This window comes from Silurus aristotelis (assembly GCF_946808225.1).
Source record: "Silurus aristotelis genome assembly, chromosome: 19".
Classification (NCBI taxonomy): Eukaryota; Metazoa; Chordata; class Actinopteri; order Siluriformes; family Siluridae; genus Silurus; species Silurus aristotelis.
In genome coordinates, this window is record NC_139592.1 from 20,316,687 (window position 1) to 20,336,433 (window position 19,747).

Here is a 19,747-nt window from a genome sequence, read left to right on the forward strand (position 1 = left end):
CCCCCAAAATCACCCAGTTCTAGTATATTGAGGCAAACTTTTGCTATAAATCACAGACCAAAAAAAATGTAGAGTAAGCATTTTTTCACTGATGCTTATACGTGCCGTATATTTAATCATACTGTCACCACAATGCAGATCAGATCCCAAGTTTTTGCAATCAATCTCTCACACTGACTCCTGGCTTATGTGAGGTTAAAACCCAGTGTTTTACAGCACTGAGAATGCATCTGCCCAGTGGCAATTTAACATTGTTAGCGACGTTATCACTCCAATTTCCTGGAATCTGTTGTGTTCGGGAAGCTGTGTTTTCTATGAAAGTGCCATTTGGACTCCCCTTAGGGGATGTGTCTCTCGAACGAGCACAGCCGAGACGGCAGCACACATGAGATGAGAACAAATGGAAGCTGCGTCAGGATGTATCAGGGCTTCAGCAGACAGGAGTGGCTTTAGGATAAATCGCTAGGCTTATTGTAAGGTAAAGAAAGTTCGTAGATCTGAGAGAGGGGTGGGGTTTGGTATACTGAATTTAAAATGCGGAAAAAACCCCAAAAACATTCACTCAATGAAATTCTGTAGAGGCATCGAGGGTACTTGCCAATAATTCGGATTTGATGAAAAGATCAAAGTCTGCAAGACATTAACCAGACAAAAATTGCAGGCAGCAATTAAACTCAAGGTCCAGTTAGAAAGATCCAAATCAGCATGATTTCCTTGGTCATTACCATACATTAGATCGATCAAGTATGGCACCACTGTACATTTATGGTGCATTTGTAAAATAAGCTTTCATGCACTGTGTCAGCAGACTGTGTCTTGGTTCAATTAGATTCAATTAATTGCTCATGATCTAAACAGTCATAAGATGAGTCATAAGAGACATAAGAGATAACTGACTGCTAGTTCATGATTAAAGCCCGGATAACAACTGCTCCAATACTCACATATCCAATATGCAATATAATGTAAGATTCCATTTCATTATGATTGGCATTATTATCATGATGTCCCAGGAGCTTCACTGCTAATAGATAATTCATGTCAGAGAAAGACTAATTGTAGGTTGTTTAAAATGAGCCTGAAAAAACACCAAAAAGAGACAGATGCAAGTTTTTTTTAATCATTGCAGGGAACATAACTCTCACAACCCTTTAAAATATGAAAAAAAAAAAGCGATTCTGCATACAAATTTCACACATCACAGCATTCGTATCAATAAAGCTGTTTAATACTCACATCTGATTAGTCAGAATGTGGAATCACAGGTTTGTGCCTTTAAGATCTAATTTAAAGGTGTATGATGGATTGTACATATACATGGCAAAAAAAAAAACCCCAGATGTAATTATTGATATAGGAAGGTTTTCTGTGCGTAGACATTATTTAGCATTACTAGAACGTCTCCAGTCTCAGAGCTCAAAACTCAAACGAGTCAAAAGTTTAAGTTTTACATGAGGCAAAATCTTCAGAATGTAGGTTTTCGCTTTTTTCTGCTTTATGAATTCCAAGAGTGAGAAAAAGAGAGGCTGGGAAAGAAGCAGCTCTTTATAGTCGCTACAAGAAGAACCCTCCAGGAAGTTCCATGAAACAAGCTACAGTCGTTATTTTTCTAGAACATCATTTGCCCTGGTTTTTAATCTATGACAAGTAATAGAAAAGTATGTACTACTACATGTGCATGTGTAATGTTAAAAAGTAAAATAAAGCATAGAGTAACCTTTCAAGCACCCTAATGATCTTAAAGTATTGAATATAAAAATTGGAATCCAATGGGTCAAAATATTGATTGCTTTGTACCATCTCCCATGTTGTATTATTGAGTCAGATTTGTAAAGGCTTCAATGTTTAAATTTGTGGTGTAATTCATTATCGGTTAGCAGTTACGGTATTACACGTGAAATGAATGCTTTATCATCAGAAAATATATTTATATAATTATATAATGTTTATTATTATTGCACCTAGAATTTTGAAATTATTCTAATATATAAATAGTCTACGTAGAAAAATCTGGGTACTGTTGAATATTTATATATCTATTATAATTTTTCTATTATAACAGTGTCATCTATCTATGTATCTATTTATTTACACTATATGGACAAAGGTTTGTGGACACTTGGCTATAACATTGTGCTTTTTAAACATTTTATTCAACGTTTTGTTCCTATTTGCTGTTATAATTGATTAAGGGTGAGGAGGTCTGGGCTGTAATCAGCTTTCTAATTTATCCAAAAAGTGTTCAGAGGTCAGACTTTACTCAAGAGCTTCCATTCCAACCCATGTCAATATGCATGTCTATCTTCATGGAGCTGGATTTGTGCACTGGGGCATTGTCATGCTGGAACAGGTTTGGGTCTCGTAGTTCAAGTAAAGGGGAAATAGTACCACATCGTATATAATTGTGAAGGACATTCTATATAATTGTGTACCTCCAACTTTGTGTGAACAGTTTGGGGTAGAACCATATATGGCTGGAAAAGTCAGGTGTCCAAATACATTTGTCTATATAGTGTCTGTCTGTCTGTCTGTCTGTCTGTCTGTCTGTCTGTCTGTCTGTCTGTCTGTCTATCTATCTATCTATCTATCTATCTATCTATCTATCTATCTATCTATCTATCTATCTATCTATCTATCTATCTATCTATCTATCTATCTAATAAAATAAGGCTATGACTTTGCAGTTATGAAGAATCCCATCATTGATTGAAATATGACCAAAATGCACCTATGTGCTTTACTAACCACTAGACAGTCAGCAAACTTGTCAAATAAATAAATTTAAAGCAAAGTCACATCTGGTATTTTACAACCTGGGACACAGTGTATGATGCTATGAGTTATTACATTTTAATAATTGGGATAATTACTTGAAGTACTGTTATTAAATAATATATAATGATATTTTAGTGAAGGACTTTCAGAATACTGTAAGAAAACTATCAATTTAAATACGTGTAAATGTTTTACTGTACAATATACAATGTTAAACACAGTTTGAGGCACCCATCTGTGTTTCCGATGACAAAATCACTGTAATGTAGCTGTTAAATATTTTGCTATGTCATGCCCTGTGAATTTGCTCTGTTAAATATGGCTTACGGGAAGCACTTCTTATTCTTTTGGAAATGATAAGGCCTGCAATCGTGCTCCTAATTATACAGACCACACAATCATAATGCAAACCTCACAATGGTAACCCATAGCGCTAAAATCGCTCGATAAGCTGTATGTAATCATCTAGAGAGGCCTGACCCTGGAGTCAACTCAGTGCCGTAGTGGTTCCGGCCTCTAACCATTTTAAGCTGATGGATTCAATTTTGGTTGCTCGAAGTGGAAAAAAATGCTGGTATTCCTCCATGTGTGTGTATACGTTAATGGATTTAGCTGAATATTAATAAAAATTCTGTAGAGAATGCTATAATATATATAATATACTGTACAATACAGTATATGCAGAGAAAAAGTTAATGGACATCTGACTATAAGATTGGTATGTGCTTTTTGAACATCCCATTCCACATGTACTCCTTATTTCCTCCACTCTTCTGGGAAGATGTTTCACTCAATTACGTGCATTGTGGAGATTTGTGCTGATTCAGCTGTAAAGACAGGTGCTGATGTAGGTGAGGTGATGAGGCCTGGGGTGCAGTCAGTGTTGTAATTCATACCAAAGGCGTTTAATAGGGTTGAGGTCAGAGCTAAATAGCAGGCTACTCAAGATCTTCCACTCCAACCCATTTACAGCATATCTTTATAGAGCTGGCTTTGTGCACAGGGATGTTGTCAAACTGGAACAGGTTTGGGTGTCCTAGATCAGGTAAGGGTTTTCCTTCCATGTAGTAGGAAAAGTGCGTGTCCTGATATTTTTCTCCATATAGTGTTCTTTTAGTGAACATCATCTATCATTGGTCTGTACGGCTGATTAAATGACAGTTGCCTGGTTTCTGCTAGTCACGTGTTTAAATAAAAATATATGATCATACAAAATATATTGAACGTTTTCCAGATGCCGAGAACTGCCACTTCCATTAATGTGGGTGTCAAAAATGCTGTTATCGGCTAGATTGCTTGAAATTTGATTCTGTACTGAGACCTGGGTGAAGCAAGGTCCCAGGAGATGATGAAAGATACCAGTACTACTTTTTAATCTTTTTTTTTTTTTTCTGTGGGTAACTGAAAATAAATGCAGCAACCATAGTGGGTCATCATAGGTACCATTGTTACCTCAGTTCTGAGCTGGGGTTAGTGTGTGTGTGTTGGAGTGGTAGGGGGGTTCATGTTTTCCGAATGTTTATGTTGTTTTCTGGCAGGTTTTCTGTTTCCGACCACAGTGGCACCAGTAAGTGGATTAGCTACTCTGAATTTCTATACGTTGTAATCTTCCACTTTTGAAAGTCTGGATCTGTAGCCAAAAAAGCTTTTATTATTAGCTAAAGATTAAAAATTTGGTTCTGGATTTCCTGCAAAAAACCTTGCCATGGCTATCAAAGCCTGAGCAAAGGCTAAACGTTTAAACCTCAAGTATACTGCATTTAACAAAACCAAGTGAAAACAGAGCTTTTTTCACGTTTGTTTGCAATGCCTGAATGCTGTTTTTAGCAAAATAATATATTCTTTTACTGAAAGGTAGGGTGCAGGGTTTGAACAAAATGTTTTCCCTGCACTTACTTTCATATAATCACACTGTGGTGCGAATTTAACCGAGATTACTGCAGATAAAAATCCCAGTTTACCTCTTTGCGTCTTCCTAGCTAAGTTTAGCGTGCAAAAACAGACAATCAGTAAATGTTTAATGTTCAGTGAGGAAATTATAGACAGTCCATTAAAACCTCGGTGATAAAACAAGCAAGCGTTTGTCATGTGAGGGACATGTGTTGAATATTAAGCAGGATTGTTCCAGGTATGAATGTTTTCCATGGCAAAACAAACAGAAAATCCTGTCATGTAGCTGATAGACCGGTTTCTTGTAATGGCCTTTCTTGTGATTAGTGATCAAACATGCAAAACATGAATTTTATAGAAATAATATTGCAATAATGGTTACTACTGCTACTACTGTTTTACTTTCATTTCATGCCTGACTAAACAGACACTTTATGGATACAAATTACTCCACATTTACACAAAGACTTTGTATAGTACAGCAATTCACTGGAACTAGGAGATCCAAACCTGTTCATAACTATGCTACTGTGCACAAAACCAGACATGATGTGCTAAAGTTCAAGTGTCCTGCACAGATTCAAACACTCGCACAAAATAACCTCACAAATGCTCTTGTGGCTGAATGATCACAAATCCTTATAGGTATGAATCCAAATTCTAGCTGAAAGACTTGAGAGGGGCGTGGAGGTTATTATAATGGCAAATGGAGTATAAATCTGGATTGACATATTTTCAGGTGCTCAAAAACATTTTATATAACAATGTAATGATAAACATTGAGGAATAGAACTATACCTGCCCATAAAACTTCAAGGTTTTTAAAGTTCAGAGTTCAAGGTTTTTATTTGTCAGTGCCACCAGTGCAGAAATACAGATGAATCAAAATACCGTTTCTTTTCTTTCTCTTTAAGGGTTTACATTGTCAATGCAATATAAAACGTTTGTATAATTATATCAGCAGTCAGTGCAATATATGAAGGTAACAGCAGTTTACTTGTCATGAATGGATATATATAAACTAAGTGAATATATATTCGAAATGGAAATAAAAAAATCAATCATTGAATACATGAGATAATTGTCAAATAAATACTATAAAGCAATGATTTAATTATACAGTAAAATGATATAGTATAAAATATGGTGTACTGTACACCATGAGTGCATTTGTTTTTCCTATATAGGGGATAAAACTGGAAATTCCCAAGCGCTACAGCTTTATGGGCGATATATCTGAATATTGTTGTGTTAGATCTATTTTAAGTAAATTTGCTTAAAAATAGTGCCTCGATGCTGACTGTCGCTTTCTTTTTATTAAAAAGCTCGGAATTCGCTGCGTTGGCAAAAAAATAAAAAATAAAGTCTTGAAATATATTAAGGTTCACAGCAGTGCTAGGTGAAAAAAAAAAAAAAAAAAAAAAAAAAAATATATATATATATATATATATATATATATATATATATATATATATATATATATATATATATATATATACAAAATATTCCAGCAAATATGGTGCGAATTCAACATAGCACTCTTCGGATCAAAGCCGGTCTTTATTAGTGTAAAATACGTGTGTCGAGCGTGAACAGGGGTTCGTCTAAAATTCAGCTGCTGCTAAAGGGCTTAGATAAACATTAGAGCAGTGTGCTATCATTAATTATTTATCTGTGCCAGCTGGGACAAAGCATCATCATTTTATTATTTCAGAGCTTTTTGTTACTTGTTAAAAAAGTACAACAGCCATAGTAATTTAAGCTGACGTAAAAATATACTCTGTAGAAACTATACAGATGAAATTGCAGAGAATTACAGCATCACAACTTTTTTTTTGTGTGTGTATGATTAGCAGGTGATTGCCAGGATGTTCTTTCAATGACTATTGTGTAATCCACGGTATCATCTTGAGAGGAACAAGCACTGATATACGAGGTAAAATGGCCAGAAAGTGAGGAGAAGTGATTGAGTTCATTTGTGTGTGGTAATGGTGAAGTGCACGCGGTTATTTGTCTGAAACGAGCTAAACACTCCATGAGAAAGATCTTGGTACAGTCCACTCCAGTGGTCCTGTACTGTATGAACCTGATTTTGCTGTAATCTTCCCCCTAATGCTCTTCAGTGTGTCCTCAATCTTCTCCGGGAGAAAGTGTAGTGGTGGAGAGAATACAAAGCACACTGGCTCTAGTAAAAGTACTTGCGGTCAAGAAAAGTAAGATGTAAGATGAATAAGTTGTCGGGTAAAAAATCCGCTTGAACGATTGCTTGGAAAATGACTTTATAAACAGACCTACAGTTGAGTCTACTAAATAATAATGAAAATGTTATTGTAACTAACCAAATAAGCTAAACTAAAAATAAAAGCTGTTGGTGTTCACTCCTTGTGCTTTAAAATATATTTCTCATTGTAACCGTTTATAAATATATATATCTTAAGATTATATGAAAGATATACGGGCTCTTACAATGCATCATTTTTAAGATATTTGCATCAGTAAAAAAACATTATATTTAATTATTAGTAGATGCATTCTACTTTTATTATTTAGAAAGTAACAATAATTTGTGACCAATATTTTATATGTAGATTTTCTCCTCGCTAAACTGTTTCTCAAGCAGATGTTCTCAGCACGACTGTTGCTACTGAAATATCTACTGTACATATCACAACACTAAGGCATGTCCTGAGAGTCACATAGACTGTAGATTAACATGGCAAAAGTAGAGCTGCTTCTTCCTGGAGACTGAACTGGAAAAAAATGTCTGGCTTTATTAAATTCTATTTTCTTCTCTTTTTTTTTTGCACTACAAAGACCTGTTTGTGAAAGGGCCATGCGTCAGTAATCAGAAGGCACTTCGGTAAATTTAGAGAAAAGAAAGAAAAGAAGAAAGAAAGAAAGAAAGAAAGAAAAGCAAACTATCTGTACATGTTGAATTTGCATAGCGTCATATTTTTTACATTGCATCATATTACGATGAATGAAATTAAAATCACACTGCATTATAAAAGGGGTGAATCTCAGTAGCTGCTTCGTATGTGTCTTAAATGTATCTTATCGTTGTCTATGCATTGGGATGCCTATTGCAATGGTCTTAGTTATGGAGATGCACATCCCTAAAATATATACACGCACACATAAAACACACAGTTACAGAAATCTGTGTATTTACATACTGTAACATAGTATGTTGTTTTCCATTCCTGGTCATGGGAGATTTCTTTGGTTCTTTCAGATTACAAAAATACCTTTTTAAATAACTGTTAAATTTGATTCCGGCAAAATCACTCTAGAACAAAAAACCCTCCCTCTCTCTCTCTCTCTCTCTCTCTCTCTCTCTCTCTCTCTCTCTCTCTCTCTCTCTCTCTCTCTCTCTCTCTTTCTCTTTAAATCTCTTTAAGATTCTTCAGCTGCAGAAAGAGCTGCTTCAGTGCTTAGAGCCCAAGGTGACAGAGGTATTGATACATGAATCATTAAGAGGAGGAACAGACTACGCTTGGGCATGTATGACGTGATGCCTTACTCTAAAATAAGCTGGTACGCCTCATATTTATTCAGATCGCCTCTTCGGCTTAGTTCACATGTTCTCACCATATAGGAGAGTTCTCTATAGGAGGCCTTTAAGAGAAATTCCCACTAAGGTCCATATGACAAAAATAGATTAATTCTCATTGACTTGGTTAAGGTTCTCCTTTGTGGGCAGCATAGTGCATAACCTTTATACATTTTTAATACAAATCTAGGATTTAATGTTTTTTTTTTTTCTACATATATCATAGTCGTACATAATTACCAGGCACATCATAGCTCTTCTTTGGCATAAGGGTTCTGAAATGCTGTATCTAAATTGTTCAAATAGATATATCAAGCATGAAAAACCTCTTAAAACAGATACCTTACATATACATATATTTCTTGTTTTTCATTCATACATAAACCATGAACTGACGTGTCTAGTCTGGTGCTAAGGCGGTCATTAAAACTTTTGCTCAGTCGATGCTCTAGTGCATTTAATTTACACTAGAATTCGGATAAAGGCTCAATCCATCATGTTTCATTCCTCCCACCCGGCTCACACTATGTTTTCCCATCTCCCCTTCAGCAAATGTTTTTTAAACTGTTGTGTCCCACACTGCCCGTCTCGAAAATAGCTCATAGCCATGGGCCGTAGAAACTGACTAATGACTGTATTGCCTACGCTACATGTACTGTACATGTTTACTTCCCATTTCTATACAGGACTCTGTCTATTTATGGTCATCCAGTACATCTTCTTCTTCTTCTTCTTTCGGCTGCTCCCATTAGGGGTCGCCACAGCGGATCATCCGTCCCCATACCACCCTGTTCTCTATATCTGCCTCTTTTACACCAACTACCTGCATGTCTTCCCTCACCACATCCATGAACCTCCTCCTTGGCCTTCCTCTTTTCCTCCTACCTGGTGGCTCCATCTTCAGCATTTTTCTACCAATATAATTCATGTCCCTTCTCTGCACATGTCCAAACCATCTCAATCTCGCCTCCCTCACCTTGTCACCAAAACATCCTACATGTGCTGTCCCTCTAATAAACTCATTTCTAATCTTGTCCATCTTCGTCACTCCCAACGAAAACCTCAACATCTTCAGCTCTGCTACCTCCAGCTCCACCTCCTGTCTTTTACTCAATGCCACTGTCTCTAATCCATACAACATCGCAGGTCCCACCACAGTCCTATAAACTTTCCCTTTCATTCTTGCAGATACTCTTCTATCACAAATCACTCCTGTCACTCTTCTCCACCCACTCCACCCTGCCTGCACTCTTTTCTTTACTTCCCTAACACACTCTCCATTACTTTGCACTGTTGACCCCAGGTACCTGAACTCCTCCACCTTCTCCACCTCTTCTCCCTGCAACCGCATCACTCCACTGCCCTCCCTCTCATTCACACACATGTACTCTGTCTTACTCCTACTGACTTTCATTCCCCTTCTCTCCAGCGCATATCTCCACCTCTCCAGGCTCTTCTCAACCTGCTCTCTACTCTCACCACAAATCACAATATCATCTGCAAACATCATAGTCCAGGGAGACTCCTGTCTGACCTCGTCCGTCAACCTGTCCATCACCACTGCAAACAGGAAAGGGCTCAGGGCCGATCCTTGATGCAGTTCAACCTTCACCCTGAACCAGTCTGTCGTACCTACTGCACACTTTACTGCCGTCACACTGTCCTCATACATGTCCTGCACCACCCTCACATACTTCTCTGACACACCTGACTTACTCATACAATACCACAACTCCTCTCTCGGCACCCTGTCGTACGCTTTCTCTAAATCCACAAATACACAATGCAGCTCCTTCTGTCCTTCTCTATACTTCTCCATCAACATCCTCAAAGCAAATAAGGCATCTGTGGTGCTCTTCCTCGGCATGAAACCATACTGTTGCTCACAGATGGTCACCTCTTCTCTCAGCCTGGCTTCCACTACTCTTTCCCATAACTTCATGGTGTGACTGATCAACTTAATTCCCCTGTAGTTACTGCAGGTCTGCACATCTCCCTTATGCTTAAAGATCGGTACCAGCACACTCCTTCTCCATTCCTCAGGCATCCTCTCCCCTTCCAGAATCCTGTTAAACAATCTGGTTAAAAACTCCACTGCCATCTCTCCTAAACATCTCCACGCTTCTACCGGTATGTCATCTGGTCCAACCGACTTTCCATTCTTCATCCTCTTAATCGCTGCTCTCACTTCCTCCTTACTAATCCTATCTACATCCTGCTTCACCAACTCCACATCCTCCAACCTTCTCTCTCTCTGATTTTCCTCATTCATCAGCTGCTCAAAATACTCCCTCCATCTTCTCAACACACTCTCCTCACTAGTCAACACATTTCCCTCTCCATCCTTTATTGCTCTAACTTGCAGTACATCCTTCCCAGCTCGGTCCCTCTGCTTGGCCAATCGGTATAAATCCTTTTCTCCTTCCTTAGTGTCCAACCTCTTATACAGTTCCTCATATGCCTTTTCCTTGGCTTTCGCCACATCCCTTTTAACCTGCTGCCGCATCTCCTTGTACTCCTGCCTACTTTTCTCATCACTCTGTCGATCCCACTTCTGTTTTGCCAATCTCTTTCCCCTAATGCTCTCCTGCACTTCCTCATTCCACCACCACTTCTCCTTGTCTTGCTTTCTATTTCCAGATGTCACACCAAGTACTTTTCTAGCTGCCTCCCTCATCACTCCTGCAGTAGTTGCCCAATCATCCGGCACCTCTTCACCACCACCAAGCCCCTGTCTGACCTCTTCCCTGAACCTCACACTACACTCTTCCTCCTTCAGTTTCCACCATCTTATTCTTCTTTCAAACCTTACTTTCCTCCTCTTCTTCTTCGCCTCCAAAACCATCCTACAGACCACCATCCGATGCTGTCTAGCTACACGGTCCCCCGCCAACACCTTAGAGTCTCCAATCTCCCTTACGGTTGCATCTCCTACACAGAAGATAATCCACCTGTGTGCACCTTCCTCCACTCTTATACGTCACCCTATGATCCTCCTTCTCTTTTTAAAATACGTGTTCACCACTGCCATTTCCATCCTTTTAGCAAAATCTACCACCATCTGCCCTTCCACATTCCTCTCCTTAAAACCATACCTACCCATCACCTCCTCATCACCTCTGTTCCCTTCACCTACATGCCCATTAAAGTCTGCCCCAATCACCAATCGTTCTTTCCTAGGTACACCATCTACCACTTCATCTAATTCACTCCAGAATCTTTCTTTCTCCTCCATCTCACAGCCAACTTGTGGAGCATAGGCACTAATGACATTTATCATCATCCCTTCAACTTCCACCTTCACGATCATCACCCTATCAGAAACTCTCTTCACCTCCACTACACTCTTACTGTACGCTTCCTTCAGAATCACCCCTACACCATTTCTCTTCCCATCCACACCATGATAAAACAGTTTAAACCCACCTCCAATGTTCCTGGCCTTACTCCCTTTCCACTTGGTCTCCTGAACACACAACACATCTACCTTTCTCCTCTCCATCATATAAGCTATCTCTCTCCCTTTACCCGTCATAGTACCAACATTTAAAGTACCAACCCGAACCTCTACTCTCCTACACTGCTCCTTTTCCTGCCGTCTCTGTAGACACCTTCCTCCTCTCCTTCTCCTCCTTCGGCCAACAGTAGCCCAATTTCCACCGGTACCCTGTCGGCTAACGATACCTGTGGCGGTCGTTGTTAACCCGGGCCTCGACCGATCCGGTATGAAATTCTCATTTGTGATCCGCATATTTGATTTGGCACATGTTTTACGCTGGATGCCCTTCCTAACGCAACCCTCCCCATTTACCCGGGCTTGGGACCGGCACTAAGAGTACACTGGCTTGTGCCCCCCTAATGGCTGGGTTTGGTCATCCAGTACATATTACACTTTATTGTACCAAAGCTATAATGATCTTACTGATCATTTAGCTATTGAAACAAAAGCTTTGTTCTCTGCTATATATAAACCATGGGCAATATTCCCTCTTTTCTTCTTATCATGAATTATTTACTGTATTTGAATTGTATAATATTCTTTACACACAAGAGTAAACGATAGTAAGCCTCGCACCAAACTGAATTGATGTTACAGACATTCAATTTGTCGCTTTTGAACATCTTATTCCACATTTAGTCCCCATTTACTTTTATAATTATATCCACTCTTCTCGAAAGATGTTCAAACTGATTTTGGAGTGTGTTTGTGGAAATGTATGTTCTCTCAGCCACATTAGCGTAAGATCTGGTGCTGATGTATGGTGAGAAGGCCTGTGGTGCAGCCTCATTAAAGCTTTTTTTTATTTTGTATTTGTTGAATGTGTATTGACATACAGCGACCAGATTTAACTTTATGACCAACAATCAGGCATTAACATTATGACCACTTGCCTAATTTTGTTTTGCTCCCACATTTGCTGCCAAAACAGTCCTGACCTGTCCAGCATTAACAGTATTAACGTTTTCAGTAATTTGAGCTACAGGAGCTCGTCTGTTGGATCGGACCACACGGGCCGGCATTCTCTCCCCACGTGCATCAGTAAGCCTTGGCCACCTGTGACCCTGTCGCCGGCTCACCACTGTTCCTTCCTTGGACTACTTTTGATAGATACTGACCACTGCAGACCGGGAACATCCCAGAAGAGCTGCAGTTTTGGAGACGCTCTGACCCAGCCGTCTAGACGTCACAATTTGCCCCCTTGTCAGATTACTCAATTCCTTTCACTTGCCCATTTTTCCTGATTCTAACACAAAGGACAAAATGTTCACTTGCTGCCTAATACTGTATATCCCACCCACTAACAGGTGCCATTATGAAGAGATAATTACTGTTATTCACTTCACCTGTAATAATATTATAATGTAAAAATGTTATGCCTGGTCAGTGTATATAACCGCACTTGCTGATTTGCACAATGCTACGATGCTAAACTGCATTAAATAAACTGCTATACTGCTGTGCACCTGTACTATGGAATGACAATAAAGATGTATGTATTTATAAACAGTTTTCACTCACCACTCACCATTAATATTTTATAAGGCAAAAGAAAAAACATAGCTTGTCATGTTAATGAGAAACTTCACAGCCCATTCATTCAAGTTCATACAGACTTTTTTCTAACGTATTTTCCAGAAAGAAATGTCGAATATCTTTCGGGAAATCTCACGAAAAAAAAATTACATACCTATTTTACATTTTTCGATTTCCATTAAGTAAGTCAAATCTGTATTGCAATAATATGTCTATATAATCTACACTAAACCTGTAATTGTAACTTTTATAGCTAGAACTATTATAAATTTTGCTCTAATATAATATAAAAGTCAATAAACTAAAGGTGCTTTATACTTGTCACATGTACCTTACAGCATGGTGATCTTTTTTCTCATATCCCAAAAATGTTAGAAAGCTGGGGTTGAGAGCGCAGGGGCAGCCATTTATACAGTGGCCTTGGAGCACAGAGGGTTAAGGGCCTTGCTCAGGGGCCCCAAGATTGGCAGCTTGGCGATACTGGGGCTTGAATCCCTGACCTTCTAATCAGTATCCCAGATCCTTAACCACTTCCTGTGGTAGCCCTACTAATATCCTTACTAACCAATACAAATTTAACAGCCATGTACTATAATTTGGTTTAGATGATGATAATTATTTCATTGAAAAAATGCTTAACCATCATGCGTTTTGGAAAATGAAGGGGAAGATGAATGAATCAATAGGTTTTAGGATTCACTTCTGTGTTTCCTTGTTTAGCAAATGGTGGAGGTGTGTATGTGGGCAAACCTCCAGCTCTTGCTGCAAGTGTTCATTTGGCAGGAAACAGTTTCACAAGAAACTATCACCTATTTTGTCAAAGGAAGCGTTTTGAGGTTACAGATTTGAACGTTAAAAATAAATAAACTGATGGATTTCCAATAAGAGCTCGGTCATTGCTTTGTCCATCCTAGTAAAGAAAAAGCAATTTCCTTCTACACTGTAGCATGTGCGCTGTGCGTTTCATTTACATCATTACGCCATGCGTTCCGCAGTGTAACTCCAGAGCAGGGTGCAGGAGATACAGTATAATGCTGGTGCAGCTGATAACAGAGAGATTGGTGGGTGGGGGGATAGTAAGAGGGAAAGAAAAAGGGGAGGAGAATGATCTTAAGGCTTCTCTTGTCCTATGCTAGAATGAATGCAGTAGACAGAGAGATGGCAATCAAGGAGGAAGCAGGCTGTGGAGTAGAAAATGGAAACGGAAGCCACTGCAGTATGTTCTGACTCACTTGGAAACTGTAGACTAGAGCCAGAATGCTCAGGCTGGAATATTGAATCCAAGCAGCCGTCAGAAAAAAAACTAAACATAAAAACACCTCCTCTTACAACAACGCTCGTCCGGTCCTGTGTCGCATGCAGCAACACATCCTCGAATGTTCAGCAAGAGCGCTAAGCCTGGGGAGTGCACGTGGCTTCTTTTCCCTCTCTCCTTTTATGTGCTTACACTCTTGCTTAATCTCATTTAATAAACACAACAGTAATCAGTCCCTTTGGTGGCTCGGCCTATTCATACATGAGGCGCATTATTCATGATGTTTCCCCTGAATATGCATAAGTTCTTTTTTTTTTATCATTTCTTCTAATAACAGTCTTGAGCTGTTGCTTTATCGGCGGTCGAGTGTGTAACAGGTTTGTGTTGGTGTGCGTGTGTGTGCGTGTGTGTGCGTGTGTGTGTGTGTGTGTGTGTGTGTGTGTGTGTGTATGTGTATGTGCTCACACCCTGGGGATTATGAGCCAGTTATTGGTGGTGGTGTGTGTGTGTGTGTGTGTGTGTGTGTGTGTGTGTGTGTGTGTGTGTGTGTGTGCATGGACGATCTGCCCCCCAGGATCTTGCTGACTGGCTGCCTCACACTGCCATAGAAACGGTATTCAGGAGCGCAGGCTCATTTAGTCTAGGCACTGGCGAGCGTGAGCATCGCAAGGAACGCGGGACAGAAAAAGACACACAGAGGCAAAGAGTCAGAAAGAGAGAGGGAGACCGAGGAAGTGTGAAAAGTGCGAGCACAGGGAAAGAAAGGCAAACACCGGTGAGTACAGATCATCTGTCTCACCTTATTTAAACGCAAGCAACGAGCAGGTGCTTGAATGGCATTTGTTGCAGTGTGCGTGTGGGTGTGTGTTTGTGTGTTTTTTCCCCCTCTCTATGTTGTGTCTGGTTAGATCAGAAACAAAGAAACAAAGTGAAGCCTAGAGCTTTGGAGGGTCCTGGAAGATAAGCACTACAATTTTTAACTAATCGAAGTACTTTGTGCTCACTTAGAGTGTGTGCATGTGTGTGTGTGTGTGTGTGTGTGTGTGTGTGTGGGCATGTGTGTATGTGTGTGTGTGTGTGTGTGTGTGTGTGTGTGTGTGTGTGTGTGTGCAAAACAGCAAATTATGTGATGATCGGTGCCAGTGTTCTTCATTGTTCTGTCTATTTCTGCTTGGGTTTTTATCAAAGTCTTTATCTCAGGGTACTTTACAACTGACCGATGAGGATCATGTGAATCTATTTAAGCTGTAATGTTTTCCTCATATGCCCTTTAAAGTGGCTCGGTCAATATTTAATCAAAAGGAAATACTTCACAGTTTGTGTCTTTTGCTCTTTGCTTTTGGCTTTGCACACACACACACACATATATGCAAACGCACACACATTTCCTTTATGTTTTATCTTCCATTCTGCTTATTGATTCCACTCAGCTGGTAAATGTACCAAATCGACCGATCTTGAACCTTTGCGTGCCTAATGTGCCATTTGACATACGATGACATTACAAGTGTGTATATGTGTGTGTGTGTGTGCATTTGGTTTTGTGCCCGAAGAGAGCAGTCATGTCCTCAGGGTGTGTGCACTGCCTCTTTTGGTTCTACCTGCTAATTGAGTGTTTATCTCTCTCTCTCTCTCTCTCTCTCTCTCTCTCTCTCTCTCTCTCTCTCTCTCTCACACACACACACACACACAAACACACACACACACACGCACACACACACACACACACACGCACACACACGCACACACCAAACGTCTGCACAGAAAGCTCTCTTTTTACTCTGTCCTCTTCTGAAGAGCTCAAACGTGCTGCATGTCAAACATCGCTACAAGTGCAAAATTGGCGAATTTTTGCACTCCAAAATCCCTCACTACGCCTGGGCCTTCATAATTCAGAACTTTTCTGAACACTTGCGCAACCCGAGGAAACCTGCGTACCCTGTGTTCTCCCTATCGCTTTTTTTTCCTCCCCAGTCCTAATACAACCAGGCGAATTGATTTTGTTGAATAATGTATGGTAGCCGACGCTCCATGCTGGATGATACACTGCAGCTCTGTGGATTGCAGGTCTATAAAGAGCTGAGTGGGATCGAGCACAAGTGTGTAAGTGATTTTCACCTGCTGCATGAAAACACAACCGGAATGTAATCCACCATGGCTTGTGGCACAGGGCCAGGCTTGTGGTCTGCTGGGCGCACAGGGCAAAAAGCCATCATGGCTGACATGATGAGGTTGGGCAGACTGACCATGAGGTCACTCTCTCTCGCTCTTTCGCTCTCTGCAGCAATGGATTCGTTTTCTCCCATCTGATATTTAGTTTGCTATTTCTTACTCTTAATAATGCTACTTTAATTACACCGTACACGTATTTTATTTCTGGGTCTCAATTCCATGTTTCCTTTTCTCCTTTTACTTCCTTTCTCAGTTTTCTTGTCTTTGGGTTTTGTTTCATATATTATTTTCTACACGTACACTCTTACGCTTTTACTTTTTACTTCTGTATCCGTCCATAGAATCAGTTCTCCTTCGTTCCTTCTCCATCTCTTTTCTGGATTCCTTCTTTACGGTTTGTTGTTCAAAAAGGTTGCAAGACGTGGGGGAAGCAAAGCGAGCAGTTCTCACAGGTACTATAGCTCAGGCCCTGCAGTGAGTTTCCCAGCTCTCGTTAAAATGCTATGCGAGCAGATCGAGCTTTGCAGTGATCCCATGTGGCAGCCGAGCGCGATGCGCAAACACACACCAGAGCGCGGAGGACTTGCACAGCTCTTATAAAGCTGCTCCACTGGCAGCTCCGAACACTGCTTGGGATCCGTACGAGACGTCTGCGCGCTCCCTAGTGTCCTGTTAAAAGCGCAGTCCATTTCAATGCTATTCAGTATGTAGGGAAAAATCAATCGAGGACATAGCAAGGGATCAGTCTTAACTGGCTCTGGCACAGGATTAACAAATAGTTGGAGATCATGCTAGACTCTGTGATTTTCTTTACACTACTGGTGTGATGCAGATTGTCAGAATTGATCGGTATCTGTAGTGAGCTCAGTACTCCATCAATCAGAATTGAAATCGGGAGTCAATAAGTTATCCGGACAGAATTAAGAGTTTTACATCACCGCAGCATGTAGATCAGTGCTAAACTGAGCACGCGAAAGAACATGTGCACATTGTAGCAAAAAGCTGCTCCAAAATCTCCTGCATCCATGATCGATGCTGATTGATCAATCTTTAATGGGCTGTGGCAAAGCGAGCTGCGTACAGATTCCAGTTTAGCTTCAAGGTTGCGTCACTGAGGTTTTTTCCCAGTACAGAACTTGCAACTGGACTTGCAGAGTTTGGTAAACAGTGAGGAATAAATCACTACAGGGAGTGCTGTTATAATCAATAATGGGGTGTTGTGAGACAGCCAAACATGAAGCGAAGATACATTTACCACCCTATTAAGTTTTGAATAACAGCCTGCCTGGAAGTATATTTTGCCTTTTATACCACAGCAATTACACCTTTTATTTAATACATCATTCTTTTATATTTGTTAATAACTGTGTGTGATGTGATCGTTGAATAATGCCCGTAAAAAATGTTAGCTCCTGTTATCTCTTATGTTATGGCAGCAACAAACCTTGTTGCTTGATATTAAAAAAACATAATTGTCATGTTGCATGGAAATTTGGGAGCCCTTGTGTCAAAAAACGGAAGGGACACTGGAGACTCTTTCTGAATACTGTTAAATAAACATCTCAGAGAAAGCTTTAATAAAACCGGTTTCCTAGACTATATGCCATAGAAGTGCCTCCAGAGATGCGCTATAGAAACAAAAACATTTAAAAAAAAGAATACTAATATAGTTCCTTTTAACACTGGGACCATACTGAAAGAAAATGAATAAATCCTTCCTGCCAACCAGAATTTCCCTTTGGCTTGCTGTATGTGCTACTAATGACTTTACACGCCATTGACTTACATGTGCCTCGGCAAAAACGTGGCACCAGAACGAGCTTGGAAATGTGTAATCCTTCGTCAATACCGTCTGATCCCTATCGGATTATATCATGCGTTCCTCAATGCAGAAAGTGTGAAAGTAAGCAAGAATAATTGTATTACATCAAAACTGTCATGATATTTATGCCACAGATCAGGTCAAAGGTCCGAAAAAGGAGAAAATGCAAAACGTCAAGTCAGCACTGCTATCGATTAATTGTCCAGCTAATAAGATGAAAGGGATTTTCATATTTTGCATTTGCATGGTCAGACGTACTTAACTCCTTCCCCAATATTTCAGTTGCTTCTGAAGGACAATGCAATTATGCAAATTTCCTGACGAGCGTGATAAAATATCTGTGGCCGCATGGCACAGGAATTGACAAGCAACAGGAGCGATAGCAGGAGGAAATGCCACCTAATGACAGAATGAAACTAAGTTTGACAAATAATGACATTTAGGACAGAGAAATCGTGAAGCTGTTTTGCTGAGCAGGACTCAGTAGCGAGTATCAGCTGCTGTATGTAAACATCCGAATGGCAATTTTTGGGCTATTTTGTACTATTTTATAATAACATTTTAATTGATATATATATGTTCAGACATAAACATTATACTGTGTGTTTGTATGTGTAAATTACATACACCACAGTATTTGGATACCTGATGTATTTCTCCATCAAATGTGGCTTCTCCATGTTCCTGTTACCACAAACGTTGGAGGCACACAATTGTACAGAATGTCTTTGCATGTGGGGGCTTTAAATTCAAAGTATTTCAGCTGAAAGTTTGGAAAAACAAACTGTCTGGTTGCCAAGAGTGTATAAATCCTTTATGTACTAAAATACACAAATGCTGAAAGCCTGCGTAACAGAAATGGAGTTACAGTATTCAAAAAAAAAAACATTTACACCAAAAATAAACCCTGAAAAAGTGTAATTCTTTGTTTAGGATTATCTGATATTAAATAAGCTCCAACCCATTTTTTAAAATTAACATAGAAATGTTTTTGGTTTTTGGCTGCTGCAGTGTTGTCAAATTTAATGATGCATATGTTTTTGTGTTTTGCACTTAAAGGCCAATGTGTGTGCAAATGTAGCAGTGTCTTAATAATTCAGGTATGATATATCATGGGTATCGTTGTATTATTTAATTATTTATTTGTTTTTACTGCAGCCCGCATTGCATAACTTTCCAGTCCGGGAATTGCATATTGATCCACAGACTATATTAAGGATATCTGATACTTTAAAAAAAATATAT

The 19,747-nt window shown here is 39.6% G+C and overlaps 1 protein-coding gene across 2 annotated transcripts in view; it reads left to right on the forward strand.

The window, feature by feature from the left end:
* The window catches only part of syt6a (synaptotagmin VIa), a 76,957-nt gene that overhangs the window by 11,410 nt on the left and 45,800 nt on the right, over positions 1-19,747 (forward strand). Inside the window, exon 1 of one of the 2 annotated variants that reach the window (XM_083570707.1) lies at positions 15,051-15,283. The exons of the other annotated variant lie outside the window; for it this stretch is intronic. The gene's annotated coding sequence lies outside the window, so the exon portion shown is untranslated. Of the gene's footprint in view, positions 1-15,050; positions 15,284-19,747 lie in introns of those variants that run through there. 2 annotated transcript variants of the gene reach the window in all.